This window comes from Triticum aestivum, chromosome 4D (genome assembly GCF_018294505.1).
Source record: "Triticum aestivum cultivar Chinese Spring chromosome 4D, IWGSC CS RefSeq v2.1, whole genome shotgun sequence".
In the NCBI taxonomy this organism is placed as follows: domain Eukaryota; kingdom Viridiplantae; phylum Streptophyta; class Magnoliopsida; order Poales; family Poaceae; genus Triticum; species Triticum aestivum.
In genome coordinates, this window is record NC_057805.1 from 3,324,692 (window position 1) to 3,338,056 (window position 13,365).

The following is a 13,365-nucleotide window of genomic DNA, read 5'->3' on the forward strand; positions in this document are numbered from 1 at the left end:
ATCCTGCACTGGGTGAAGGGTAAGGTTTTTCCTGCACCGGGTGAAGGGAGATAAGGTTTTCAGGGAGCGTCTTGGCGTGACTGCTCGCTGACATCTGTCTACATCCACGACTTTGACTACTTCCTCGACCACGCCATGGGTGATGCAAATGCTGCCGTGGCCCTGATTTTCCCTACTGAAGGTATGGGTTTGCAGTACTTTATGTTCATAGATATGCATGTTCTATGCCTAGTACACCCTCACATGTTTACATTACAGTATGCCTTTAATCTTCCTAGCACAGATGTCATGTTTTCATATGGATTAAATTAATCGGAATCTTGTTAAATATCCAACATTGATCGTTTTGACTTGACTTTAACTGCCGTTCTGGTGCTGTACTAAAATAGGCAAGAATAATTCAAAATTGAACCACTGTTGGATATTAATTATTGTTCTTATGCCTATAAAATGGGTAGGTCCATATGCCAAATTTTTATTTTCAGAAATTAAGTTAACTGACATATGATTAGAGGACTCCCGCACACTATTGTAACATCTTTTCTCTGCATATACTACAACACAAACAATTATGTTTTCTTCAAATAGTTAAATTATATATGGCTTTTTGTCCAAGTAATTATGTAACAAATTCCGTGTGAGTTCTCCTCCGAAATCTGGTGTACCAAAAACTAGGATGGGGTCGAGAATTTAGAGTAGAGAGTTGGGATGCACATGTTGGTTGCTTTGGAGCTAGCTGCTTCAAAACGGCTAGCAAACAAATAGATTCGATGATAGCGGCACCTTAACTGAAAGTGAACAAAATAGTTGCTCTCATACACACACAGGAAATATCTAGCGGAAATAACAAGATGAGATTATGAAATCGAGTGAGACGGACAGGAAACAGGATGATGGGTCCCTATTGCGATGCTTCCTTCAATCATTTGTTGTTTGGTGGCTGTCTCTTTCTAGCTATAACACTCAGAATTGCAGATGCAGATTAACTTACACATATATATACCAGCATTTTCCCTCTAATTTTTTTCAACCAGATTTGCAACTGCAACTTCCAACACAGAAGACAAAAAAAGAATGGAAATAAATTTCGTTTGATCGAAACATCTCTTCCTTGTGATGAATGAAACAGCTGCTGTGTCTCCCCAAATGATACTAATTTCCCCCCTTGATTTACTATTATAGCTATAATTTTCCTTACGACGAGGCAGTCATAAGGCAAAGTACAACTGGATACCGTGATATACTCGCCGCACTGTAGGGCACCCCCAGCAAACTTTCTAAGCCTAGCCCCTTTTGGTTAGAATCACCAACCTTGCACACCGTGATATACTCGCTGCACTATAGAGCACCCCCAGCAAACTCAACCTGGAAGGAATTTCTTAGCAGTAAATCTCGATGGTTTCCGAGTATATAACCAGATATATCGGTGTGATGCCCACTCTAAACGTAAAATATGATGGATGGATTGACTAAGGTACACAGTAAAGTGGCCTACCTGTAAACCTTTATTTGCTAGGAACTGCTTGAAATCAACCAATTTCAGATCACCCAGAAGAACTGACTTGTTGGCTGATGGAGTTGCTGAGGGGGTAGCAAAGTAAGCTTCTCATCCACCTTTCCAACTTCTGCATCTACCCGACTACGGAAAGCAGTAGCGTCAGAGCCGGTGCTCTGTTACAGGAAAACCTATTAGCACGGTAAATGAACAACAAAGTGCAGAATCCAACAAATAACCAAATAAAAACATATGGGAGAGCACTATAGTCAGTGGCTGTAGACTGAGACAAGATAGTTTCTGGGGATTATTGGCCCAGTTTTTGGCACGGGTGGCTCAGGGTTGATGAGAAAATTGAACTGGTTAGATATTAGTCAAGTGCTTATGGCTGGTGACTAGCTAGGAAATGGAATGAGCAACAGCAGTTTTTTTCATTTTTCATTTTCAACAGCAAAAGAAGTTTTACCATTTTTGTTTTGTTCGTTTTAATATGGAGGCTCTGAATACTTTAGGTGCTAGAGAAGTTAACCCATTAGATTCCTATCTTTAATTGTCTCAAATTTATATCGTGGCATAATCTCCACATCAAGATGACTGTACCATAAAAATGGTGATAAAATGAATTTACACTATGGCATAAAGGAATCAAATATATCTCATACCTTCTTAGAAATGACATTGCTCATTATTAACTTCTCTATAAGTTGAATCTGAAATTTCATAATAGTGCAGAAATTACAAAATAAGCAAGTCTCAGGTATGCAGCTAATTTAACAATGGAGTAAAACACATACTCACCACCATGACTTCGCCTAATCATCTGTAGCCTCGCCGAATTATGGCCCTGTCCAGAGGTTTTGGCATGCCCAAGGACAACCTTCCAGGGTGTACATCTTTACCCACAAGTTGAGTTAGACCTGTCTTGCCACATAGGAATTGACACAATGCTCAATCAATGTTATGAGAACCGTGTGTGGTTGCACGCATGCAGAGAATTACAACTCCGAGGCAAAGCTGCATGATAGATTGAAACAACCATTGTTCATAACTGTATATTGTCTAGTAATAAGGTAAATCAAACCCAACAAAATGATTTGGGCATGCCACAGTTTTATGGAACAATGGTGAACTGTGCAGGGTGGATTAAAAAAAGAGGGTTGTTCAATTGAAATGGCAGTAATTTTGATGAACTCAAGAAAATAGAGAATGACTTTGATGCTTCAGTGGTTATGGTACAGCAGGAGTAAAGTTACATTTACAGCAGGAGTAATTTTGATGAGCTCAAGAAAACGAGAATGACTTTGAGCTGAATGACTTACCTGATTTATGTACAGAAAGATGCTACACAAGAACCATGCGTGCCAGGTGTGCATGGATGGATAGAATTCTACAAGGCTAAAAGAATGTGCGATTCCAAGGCAGACAGCCCTGCAGGGTAGATTAAAACACTGATCAGAACGTCAAATAATCTGGTAACAAGGCAAAGCAAACCCCCAAAAAACAAATGATTTGGAGATGCTACAGTTTATGGAAGTACATGGATGCATGGGATGATGTTGCTTGCACTGGCAACATGGAAATATACTTACTTGCTTGGATTCTAAGAGGCTAGAAGAATGTACAATAGAAGAAGTGCCCTGCAGAGTAGATAAAAAACAAGTGGGTTATTCAGGTGGGATGGCAGCAACAATGAACTGAACAAAACAGAGAATAACTACTGCGATGCTTCAGAGGTTAGTGGCTGTTACCGTTGGTCAGGTTAAATTATGATCTTGGGGATAGTTCCTCTTAACTTGAGGCACTGCCTCTTTAGCTCCTCGTTGTCACACGTACAGACATCTAATACTTGCAGTGATTTTGGGAGGCCGCCCTTGGGTAGTGAAGTGATTACTGTACTCGCGCCGATCTGTAGTTCCTGCAGAGATCTTGGGAGGCCATCCTCCGGTAGCCACTTTAAGGTGGGGCAGTTCCAGATTACAAATTTTTGCAGAGAGCTTGGGAGGCCGTTTTTGGGCAGAGACACCAGGGCAGGGCAGCTGGAGATATGTAATACTTGCAGAGAGCTTGGGAGGCCGTTTTTGGGCAGACACCAGGGCAGGGCAGCTGGAGATATGTAATACTTGCAGAGAGCTTGGGAGGCCGTTTTTGGGCAGACACCAGGGCAGGGCAGCTATGAGACATCTAATACAATCCCCCCCCCTGATTTAATATTACAGCTATAATTTTCCTTAAGACAAGGCAGTCGCAAGGCAAAGTACAAGGCAGTTTCCACTTGTCTATTCACTGGTCAGTGGCAGCAATGGTGCAGCTCCATGAGGATCACCTCTAAAGCAAGAAGAATTGTGAATAAAGTAGCTCGCGGATCTTGTTCTAGTCCTCCCAACCACAAACTGCTGAGAAGCCGTGCTCCCCTGCAATGCACCATCACACGTGTCACAGGCACACCAACTAACATTATACATGAACCGAGGGCAGCATGAATGGAAAGGCGGTTTATCATGATTGTGTATCTTTCATCATTAGCATTTTCGTGTTCGAGGACCATGCCAATCAAAGTTTGGTGCAAACATTGTGGCTGATCGAAATTGCTGCAAAATGTATAGCAGTTCCAGTAGTAAGTTACCTTTTGGTTAGAATCCCCAATCTTGCGCACCGTGATATACTCGCCACACTGTAGAGCACCCCCAGCAAACTCAACCTGGAAGGAATTTCTTAGCACTGAATCTCAATGGTTCCAGAGTATATAACCGGATATATTGGGTTGATGCCTACTCTAAAAGTAAAATACGAAGGATGGAATGACTAATAAGGTACACAATGTTGGGACAAACCCCGGACCAGCTGCCTCGTCGCACGAACGGCGCCCTCGGCCGCACAGACAGCCTAATTTTCCATTGAGCACGAACTCTGGCTCGGCACATACCACGGCAACCAACCAGTACACGGGCGGGGGGATTTATACCCGGGGCACACACACGCACACGGTCATGTAGCTAACAACCCACGCATGCACGTCTACTCACTTGGCCAGCTATACGGCCGCGCACAGGACACTACCAACCTGGACGCAGACCACACGCTAGCTATACACACGGCCACCACGCACGTCCCGGCGATCGGGCTGCACTGCAACAGACTCACGCCATGCACTGACAGCACACCCGGCCATGCAGCCCACTCGAGCGTGCACACAGACGCGCACGCACCCACCATGGACTCGACCTGGGCGTGCTGACGCCGATCGTCGCCGTAGGGCATGGCTTATTCCAACACACAACATCATAAACTCAATGAAAACAGAGGCCTACCTGTAAACCTTTATTTGCTCGGAAGTGCTTGAAAACAACAAATTTCAAATCACCCACGAGAACTGACTTGTGGGCCATGGAGTGGCTGAGGGGGTAGCAAAGTAAGCTTCTCATCCACCCATCCAACTTATGCATCGATGAACTGAACAAAACAGAGAATGCTTCAGTGGTTATTCAAGTGAACTGCAGTTTGCGTCAATGATCTGAACATACAGCAGGAATAAAGTTACATTTACATGTACATACCTGATTAATGTACAGAAAGATAACACGCAAGCCTCGTGCGCCAGATGTGCATGGATTGATAGAATTCTACATAGCTAAAAGAATGTACAACTCCCAAGACAGAGAGCCCTGCAGGGTAGATTAAAAACAAACACTGTTCAGAACGTCAAATAATCTGGTAACAAGGAAAAGCAAACCCCAAAAAAACAAATGATTTGGAGATGCTATAGTTTATGGAACTACAGGTGTGTATGGGATGGTAATGCTTGTACTGACCAGTTTTATTTACTGATGAAAGATGCAAACTGAGATCTTGCTGCTTGCACTTTTTTTTTTATGGAAAAGGAGGCTTGCCCCCAGCCTCTGCATCGGAACGATGCATGCAGCTAAAATTGGGGAAAGGAAAGCCTGGTCCTCAAGAATAAATAGGAACCTAAATTCGCATGCCACTCCCCCAACCAGTTGAGCTAGGCAATGGCAACATAGAAATATACATGTTTGGATTCTAAGAGGCTAAAAGAATGCACAAGTGGAATAAGTGCCCTGCAGAGTAGATAGAAAACAAGTGGGTTATTCAGGTGGAGTGGCAGCAATTTCAATGAACTGAACAAAACAGAGAATATCTACTGCGATGCTTCAGAGGTTAGGAAAAGGCAGGGGAAATTAGTGAGTAGGAAGTAGGAATGAGTGGTTGTTACCTTTGGTCAGATTAAATTAGCATCTTGGGAATGGTTCCTCTTAACTTGCGGCACTGCCTCTTTAGCTCCTCGTTGTCACAATAACCGACATCCAATACTTGCAGTGATCTTGGGAGTCCGCCCTTGGGCAGCGAATTGATTGCAGCACACCCAGCGATCTGTAGTTCCTGCAGAGATCTTGGGAGGCCATCCTCCGGCAGCGACTTTAAGGCGGGGCAGTCCCAGATTACCAGATTTTGTAGTGAGCTTGGGAGGCCGTTTTTGGGCAGAGACATCAGAGCAGGGCACTTGTAGATAACTAATAATTGCGGCGAACTTGGGAGGCTGCCCTTGGGTAGCGACTTGATGGCAGGACATCTGCTGATATCCAATTTTTGCAGAGAACTCGGGAGGCCGTCCTCTGGCAATGACCGAATGACTTGACACTCCACTATCTGTAATGTCTCGAGGCTGGCAAGTCTATTTAGACCTGCCGGGAGGCACTGCAGCTTCTCGCAATAAATAAACACGAGCGTATGGAGGGAGGTGAGGAGCACAAGGGCCTCCGCTTGCTCGTGTGTGAAGCGCTCGGCATCTTCGTTCGAACCAATAGTTAGGGTGGTGAGGGAGGAAGAGAGAAGGCTGCACCTATGAGCAGCAAGGAACCCTGCAATATCATCTGTCCTCAGATCAAGCTCCTGATGTGCAGAGGAGCGGGGAAGAAGCTCCTTGTCAAGTGGCTCAGAACCAGCGAAGAAGTTGGGGGTTTTAAAGATGGATAACTTTGTAAGGTGGCATTGGGCGAGGAGAGGGCCTATGCCCTCGCCTCTGAACTCCCCACAATCCATCAACATTAATTCTTGCAGAGAGGTCAGAAAAGGAATAGAAGAGATTGAATAGGAGTGGAGTAACATGGGGCAGTTCCTTATTTTCAATGATTGGAGGGAGCGGAGACCTTGGAGCCCACCTCCTTCCCTGTCACCTTCCAGTGAATAGGAGAGCAAGCTCAGCTCTGGGAACCCTTCGATGGTTAACTTCTGTAGCTGGGGAGTCAAGAGCAGCACTCCGTCTACTCCCCCTTTTGACTCTCGCTGCTGCTGGCCGATTTGCCCATGATACAATTTTTCAGCAGCAGCGGCAGAAGAAGATGTTGATGATTGCTCCGCCACACCCAGCCATTTTATCTCCTCACAACCCACTATTTTCATTTGGGTGAGTTCCGGCACAAGTGAGAGCAGTTGTGTCAATTCCTTACTATTGCAACCACATCGCTCGACACTTATCTTTTTAACAGGTAGCTGGCATCGGACATGACTCAAACTTTCAACCAGGGATAATACATTACTTGAACCACTTATCTGGAGGAACTCCAAAGATGTTAGCATTAGGAGGCGATCGAGCGGCAGAGGAGAGCAATTTCTCATCACCAACTTTTTCAGATAAGTTAGATTAGAGAAAACCAACTTATTCAAGAACACACAATCCTGGCCATCCTTTCCCTCCACTTCCAGCGAATAAGTTGATTCGGATCCGTTCTCTTCTATGTAAACTAGCTTCTCAAGACCGTTGCCCACCTGTTCTATCACAGCAGAGCAAGGGCCAGAAGTCCAAGGGATTGGAGGAAATGACAATAGCTTTGGGCAGTCTTTTATCCTGAGAGACCTAAGTCTACAAAACCAAGCCATGCTCTTCTCTTGCTGTGGCTGATCACAACTATGATGTGAAGATCGCAGCTCAGTGAGTTCAGAGCAATCTTTAATAGTGAGTTCTTCTAGTTGAGAGAATAAATGAGAAGTATTGTCCCAAACCCATTTTCTCAATCTTGGTATCTTAACCAATTCTAGCCTTTTCAAATTTTGAAATCTTTGGCCTAGGTTACAGTTCTGATACTCTAGGCCAAGACCATTGACCATCCACATCTCTCCTAAAGGTGGAAGGTTTCCCCAAGACAAATCATCCAGAGAAAGAGACTCCAGATTCTTGACGGAGAGGTTTGAACTTAGCCATCTTGGACAATTAGTGCCGCCATGCCCTCTAATGCGTAGGCATTGAAGATTTCTGTGTGGCACAAGATTTTCAAGCACATTTTCTTCAAACGTTGGATTCCTGTTAGATCTGTGAACATCCCATCCTAGTATTAGCTCTTGCATGTGGCTTTTCTGTATCAGTTTTGATTCAGTTGCTTCTTCTTCTGATTGCACCTTTTCAAGATTGTAAATACCAAGTAATCCTCCAATATTTCCTAGTTTCCCTAGTTGACTCAGTTCAAACACCTCACTTTCTTTTCTCACTCTAAATGCCCTTAATTCATTGATGAAGTTTAGTTTTCCCACCTCAAATATGTCAGAGTGAAGTTCTTCTCGGGGCACAACAAAATGGCGCAATTTTACAAGGTTGCTCATATATCTTGTTGAACCGAAGCGGCCCTTCCATCCTAGTAGATCAATGACTTCCAAGTGATATAATCTACACAGCACACTAGGTACACACAAGCTCTTGTCATCATAAAAACCAGCTGATGACTTGATCCTTAAGTAGCGAAGATGAACAAGCTTTGGAAAGTTGGGCAATACATCCTCCACATTATATGATGCTCCAGAAAAAAAGACAGTACGAAGGGCTCTGGCTTCAAAAAATAAACCACGAAAAACCCTTGAAAAATTTGCATGGTATTCTCCAAATAACATCAAAGTTTGTAGGTTTTGAACTTCAAATCTTTTTTCCAATGCACGCAAACCCCTCTTGTAGTCTTCAAAAGTCACTTTGTCCTTGACGTCCGCATCATCTACAATGATAGACAAATGACGTACAGATGGGGGAATTTGTATGGACATCACATTAGAGCTGGATATGCTAAGACACTCATATGATGAGACCTTCACTACCAACTCAAGTAGTAGATCATGGATGGTGTAACAAGGACTGCCAAAGCTCGATACATTCTTTTTGAAAAACCCTTGATTAACCAAGTCAGTTAGGTAACACAATCCAACATCTTCAATTCTTTTCTTCTGATCATCTGAGTGTAAAATACCAAGTCCAATCCACAGATGAACCAACTCTTCTGCATGAAATTCATAATCTTCGGGAAACAATGCACAACAGGAAAGACATTGTTGCAAATGAAAAGGGAGATAATCATAGCTAAGCTTGAGAGCTGGCATAATGTCATTGTCACTAACTTGTGACTCCCACTCTTTACTTTCTGAAACTCTTGTCCAATGGTCACGTGTAAGTTGGTTTCTCAGCAATCTACCCACAGTTTTTGCAGCAAGAGGGGAACCCTTCAAATTTTTCACTATTTTGAGCCCAACATCATGTAATTCATAATGTTCTTGCCATGGTTGTTGTTGGTCCCCAAATACATATGCTTCAAATAAAGACATAATATCTTGAGGACCTAGATGTTCCATTTCTATAGAATGGTCAACTGTCCTGACCATGTTTGCTACCCCTGGAATTCGAGTTGTGACTATAACCATATTGCCTTCTGTCCCAACTTTTTTGAACGGAGCTAATAGTTTTTTCCACTCATCGTCATGATATTTCCACACATCATCCAAGACAAGTAAGAACCTCTTTGATCTTAACCTTTGTTCAATTAGCTCTTCCTTGCTACTGTTTTTACTTTCACTGTTATCTTTAGGGATCTGTTCCAAAATCTCTTGTGCCAACCTATCAGCAGTGAAGTTGAGAGACACACATATCCAAATTCTAACCTGGAAACAGCTCTTCACTTCTTCAAATATGTGTTGTGTAAAGGTAGTCTTCCCAACACCCCCTGGCCCAACAATTGGAAGGACAGTAAGTTGTTCGGAAGAATATTCACCCCTGGTGATGCCATCTACAATTTTCTTTTCTGGGCATCCCTCCCATATAGTTGGGGCTCTATAATTTGTGGGGTTGTTTTGGGTCGATCCTTAGAAATCACGTCTGGGTTAGGAATACGGCTTAAGCTTAGTAGCTCTAGATTGAGAATGGTGGAGACCATAGCACATACATGCTTCAGCTGCTCTACGATGTCTATCATTCTCTTGGACATTTCCACCCTATCAAATTTCAGTTTTGGTGTTTCCTCTGTGGTGCCAACTCTCTGTGTCGGTGCCTTAGGTGGGCAGGCGCCACAGAGGAGCCACCATTTGCTTGCAGCTGGCACGTTGGACGATTCGACTAACTCACTGGTATGAGGAGAAGAGTAGCAGCACGGGAAGTGTTTACCAACAGCAGCTTGAACAGCACCAGAGGCAACCTTGGGCATGCTGCATCCGCCGGCACATGAGCATCCACGGCTCCCACCAATATCTTCTTGGGCATCAAGTGGGCTAGCAGCACGCGAGCAGGAGCTCATGGACTTGATCTTCCCGGCAACATATCTAGCCGTGTGGCGAGCGTTGAGGGCGAGGGCCTGGAGGCAGCCCAGGTCATCCACGCCGGCTGCTGCGTGGTAGGTGCCTTCCAGCGCGTCCTGGATGCGGAAGTAGTCCAGCTCGTCGAGCGCGTCGTCGGCGACGTAGGCCAGCTGCCGCAGCTTGTGCAGCAGCCCCTTGAGCGCAGGGTTGGTGATGTCCCTGCCTTGCCCCGGGGCGTTGTTGAGCATCCCCTGGGCATAGAGCAGCTGCATCTTGAGGGCATCAATGTTGGGGCCGAGCCCAGCGCTGGCCGCCCACGCCTCCAGCAGGCCATCTGTCACCGGGGCAAGCGCCTTGGTCACCACCCACCGTGCTGCGCTGACGGCCACCTCCATAGCCGCGTTGCGCCGCTGGAACCAACAACTTTGCTTGCTGCATGTAGAAAAGAAAAAGGAAAAGAAACCTGTTTGCGGTTAGCCACTGCCACTAGCAAGCAATAATCGTTCTTGTCAAAGGAAAGAAGGAGCATGTAGAAAGAAAGATTCACGTACGCAACGCTGCCGACGAACAGGGAGGCAGCTGATCGAGCTGTTTGGGCACCCCAGAGATGGCTGATTGCAGGCGTAGGCCGGTGCCGTCAAGTGTTGGAGGAGAGCGAGGAGGGGGGAGATGCTCTGCAGCAATATACAGGAGGAGAGTCCATGCCTGATGGTCAGGTGAGCTGTGTGCAGCAGAAACCCAAAGGAATGCCACTAGCTACAAGGCAAGCAAGAATATATGATCGAGAGGTGGCAATGAATATGTTCTTTCTTTTCTTCTTTGCTGAGATGAGGCAAAAGGAAGCTCAAGGCATATAAATATAGATTACTTGTGTCTGAATTGATGCTCTTTTTCTGAGGTAAAGCAAAGATCTTTGGATCCGGTGCTGGTAGCTTTGCTTCTTTTTAGCTTTTTTTGGTGCGGGGTGCACTTTGTGGCGGGGCCGTAGACTCCTTTTTCTCATTCCATACTCCTTTTCATGCCAATATAGCTACACACAGGCTGGTGCGGATTTTTGGAAATAAAAAATAGTAGAAAAATCAATAAAATGTGAAACTTTGTCAGAACAAGCATTGACTAGTGTATTACTCAAATGTAAAGTTTCAGGACAAAACTACTTGTGGTATTGTTGGCAAAAAAGACAAAATTGCAACTACAAACTGTGTGAATAGTAAGTTTAACATGGTATCGGTTTTGTTTCTATTCGTTCCGAATACCACAAAAGTCATTTTGCCGCGAAACTTTACACTAGACGATATACTTGTTCCGAGAAAGTTTCAAGATCTTTTTTTTTTCTCTATTTCCGTAACAATTATTTTGTCGATTCGGGTGCGCCTAGACGCAGGTACCGTCGTGTGTTTTCGCACAATGGCTGGCTAAAAGGAATCTACCCTACAGTCTTTTGTCAACAATTATCCATCTTTGCCTGCCCGAGAACTAATTAGTACGCAACTCAAACCAGACCCATCAGATGAGACAGTTTTGTTTAGAAAACCATCGATAAACACACTACAAGAGGCGCTCAGGACTTGACTGTGGCATGATATTCTGACATTTGCGGGAACCTCTGCCATTGTCAATTAACCCTTTTTGTAACAGAAACTATGATGGTACTCTGTTACAATGTAGCAGGATTGGGTGTGTGATTTCTAGCAACACAAAGAATAGCCACAGCACAATTTTCATTCAAGTAACCGCATCGAATGTCAAGTCGGTTTTGCAGGCACAAGCTATTATTGCTGCTATAGCTCTCTATACTAGTGGGAGGATGTTACCTTCCTATCTGAAAATCTGATACTAGTACACTAGTACTTTTTTCAGGCAGCGGTGAATGATTGATACTCTTCGGTCTCCTGGCCGTCGGTCTATTCGGCCGAGCCGATATGTTTGCTCCAGGAACCGAGCCAAGCACACCATTTCTCAGCCTTCTGGGAAGCACCGGCATGTTCCTCTGCTTATCATGGATGAAATATTGTCAACTACCCCAAAATTGGTAGGTGGGGCCAAAAGAAAAGCAGTGCACCACGGCTGATGCTCTTACCGTCAACAGTGGCCGCCGGCTTCCTCCTCCTCCCCCCGCTTCCGCACCGCGCCGCGCAAACTCGGGCGGAGACGCGGCCATCTCCCTCGTCCTCCCCGGTCGCCGGCGGCCTCCCGCGCCAGCTCATCGGCACGGCACTCCGCGGCGACGCCACGTCGAGAGATCTCCGTCCGTGGGTAGGTGGATGCCCCAAGGAAGGAACAGTGGCCGGCGGCCGGCGTTGTCCCGGATTTGGGGATCGGCTCGCTCGGCCGAAGCGCAGGACCAGCAGAAATATCACGTGGGCTTTTGGCCCAGACATTTTTTTTTCAGTTTCAGCTTGGGCCAGACATCCGCGAGGGCTATGTCTCGCTTACGGCGACATTACTTACCCTCATCTCGCCTCTGGCGAGCAGCTAATGGCCAGCCCAGCACTGTAGAGTGATTTTACGAAGGTTGCATAGGCCGGTTCAAACCTGTAATAGAATCTTCTGTGTGTATTTCTTTTCTTTGTTTACAGGTGCTTTTTCTGTTTATTTTTTGCGGGTGAAAATCAGCTTCCTTCTTTTTATTTTTTCCTTTTATTTATCTCTTTCCAAATACATGTAGACTATTTCGAATACACATTGTACATTTTTTGCATACACATAAATCATTTTTATACGTACATGCTGAATATTTTTTTTTAGTGTCAGCTTGGGCCAGACCCTTGGCCGTGTTGAATTACCATCTTTTCCACCAGCTTACACATTGTCATGTTTTGATATTATTCTAACATTTTTTTACATTGTATAATCTTTTTGTAAACTTTGGAACACACGAATTTTTTATAAATGTCAGATTTTTTTTCCAATGATATGAAACATTATTTTAAAATTACGAAAGTATTTTTTTTACATTGTGCAAACATTTTTTTAAAGTCACAATCATATTTTAATTAAACCCATTAAGGCGCACCGGAAGGATGGCGAGCCGGCTATGCCATGTGGCGCATGTTGGTTGGTCGCGTTGAGAAAGTTTTTGATTTTTTTTCTTGGAGGTTATGTTTGGACGATGTAAGTGAGATTATTTTTTGAGAAACTTTTTTCTATATTTTTTCTTTTTCTTTTTGAGATGGATGTGATGTCCACGTGATGCGAGGTTATGTTTGGATGATGTAAGTGAGGTAGCATCTGCATGCACAGTTGTTTAGCCGGGGCGATCGGGGGGAAACCACGGCCGCCGCAACTTGAACCTCGCACACCACAATTTT

At 44.6% G+C, this 13,365-nt stretch overlaps 1 pseudogene; it reads right to left on the reverse strand.

The window, feature by feature from the left end:
• Positions 1 to 857: 857 nt before the first annotated feature.
• Positions 858 to 12,450, reverse strand: LOC123095579 (putative disease resistance protein At3g14460; annotated as a pseudogene).
• Positions 12,451 to 13,365: the final 915 nt, after the last annotated feature.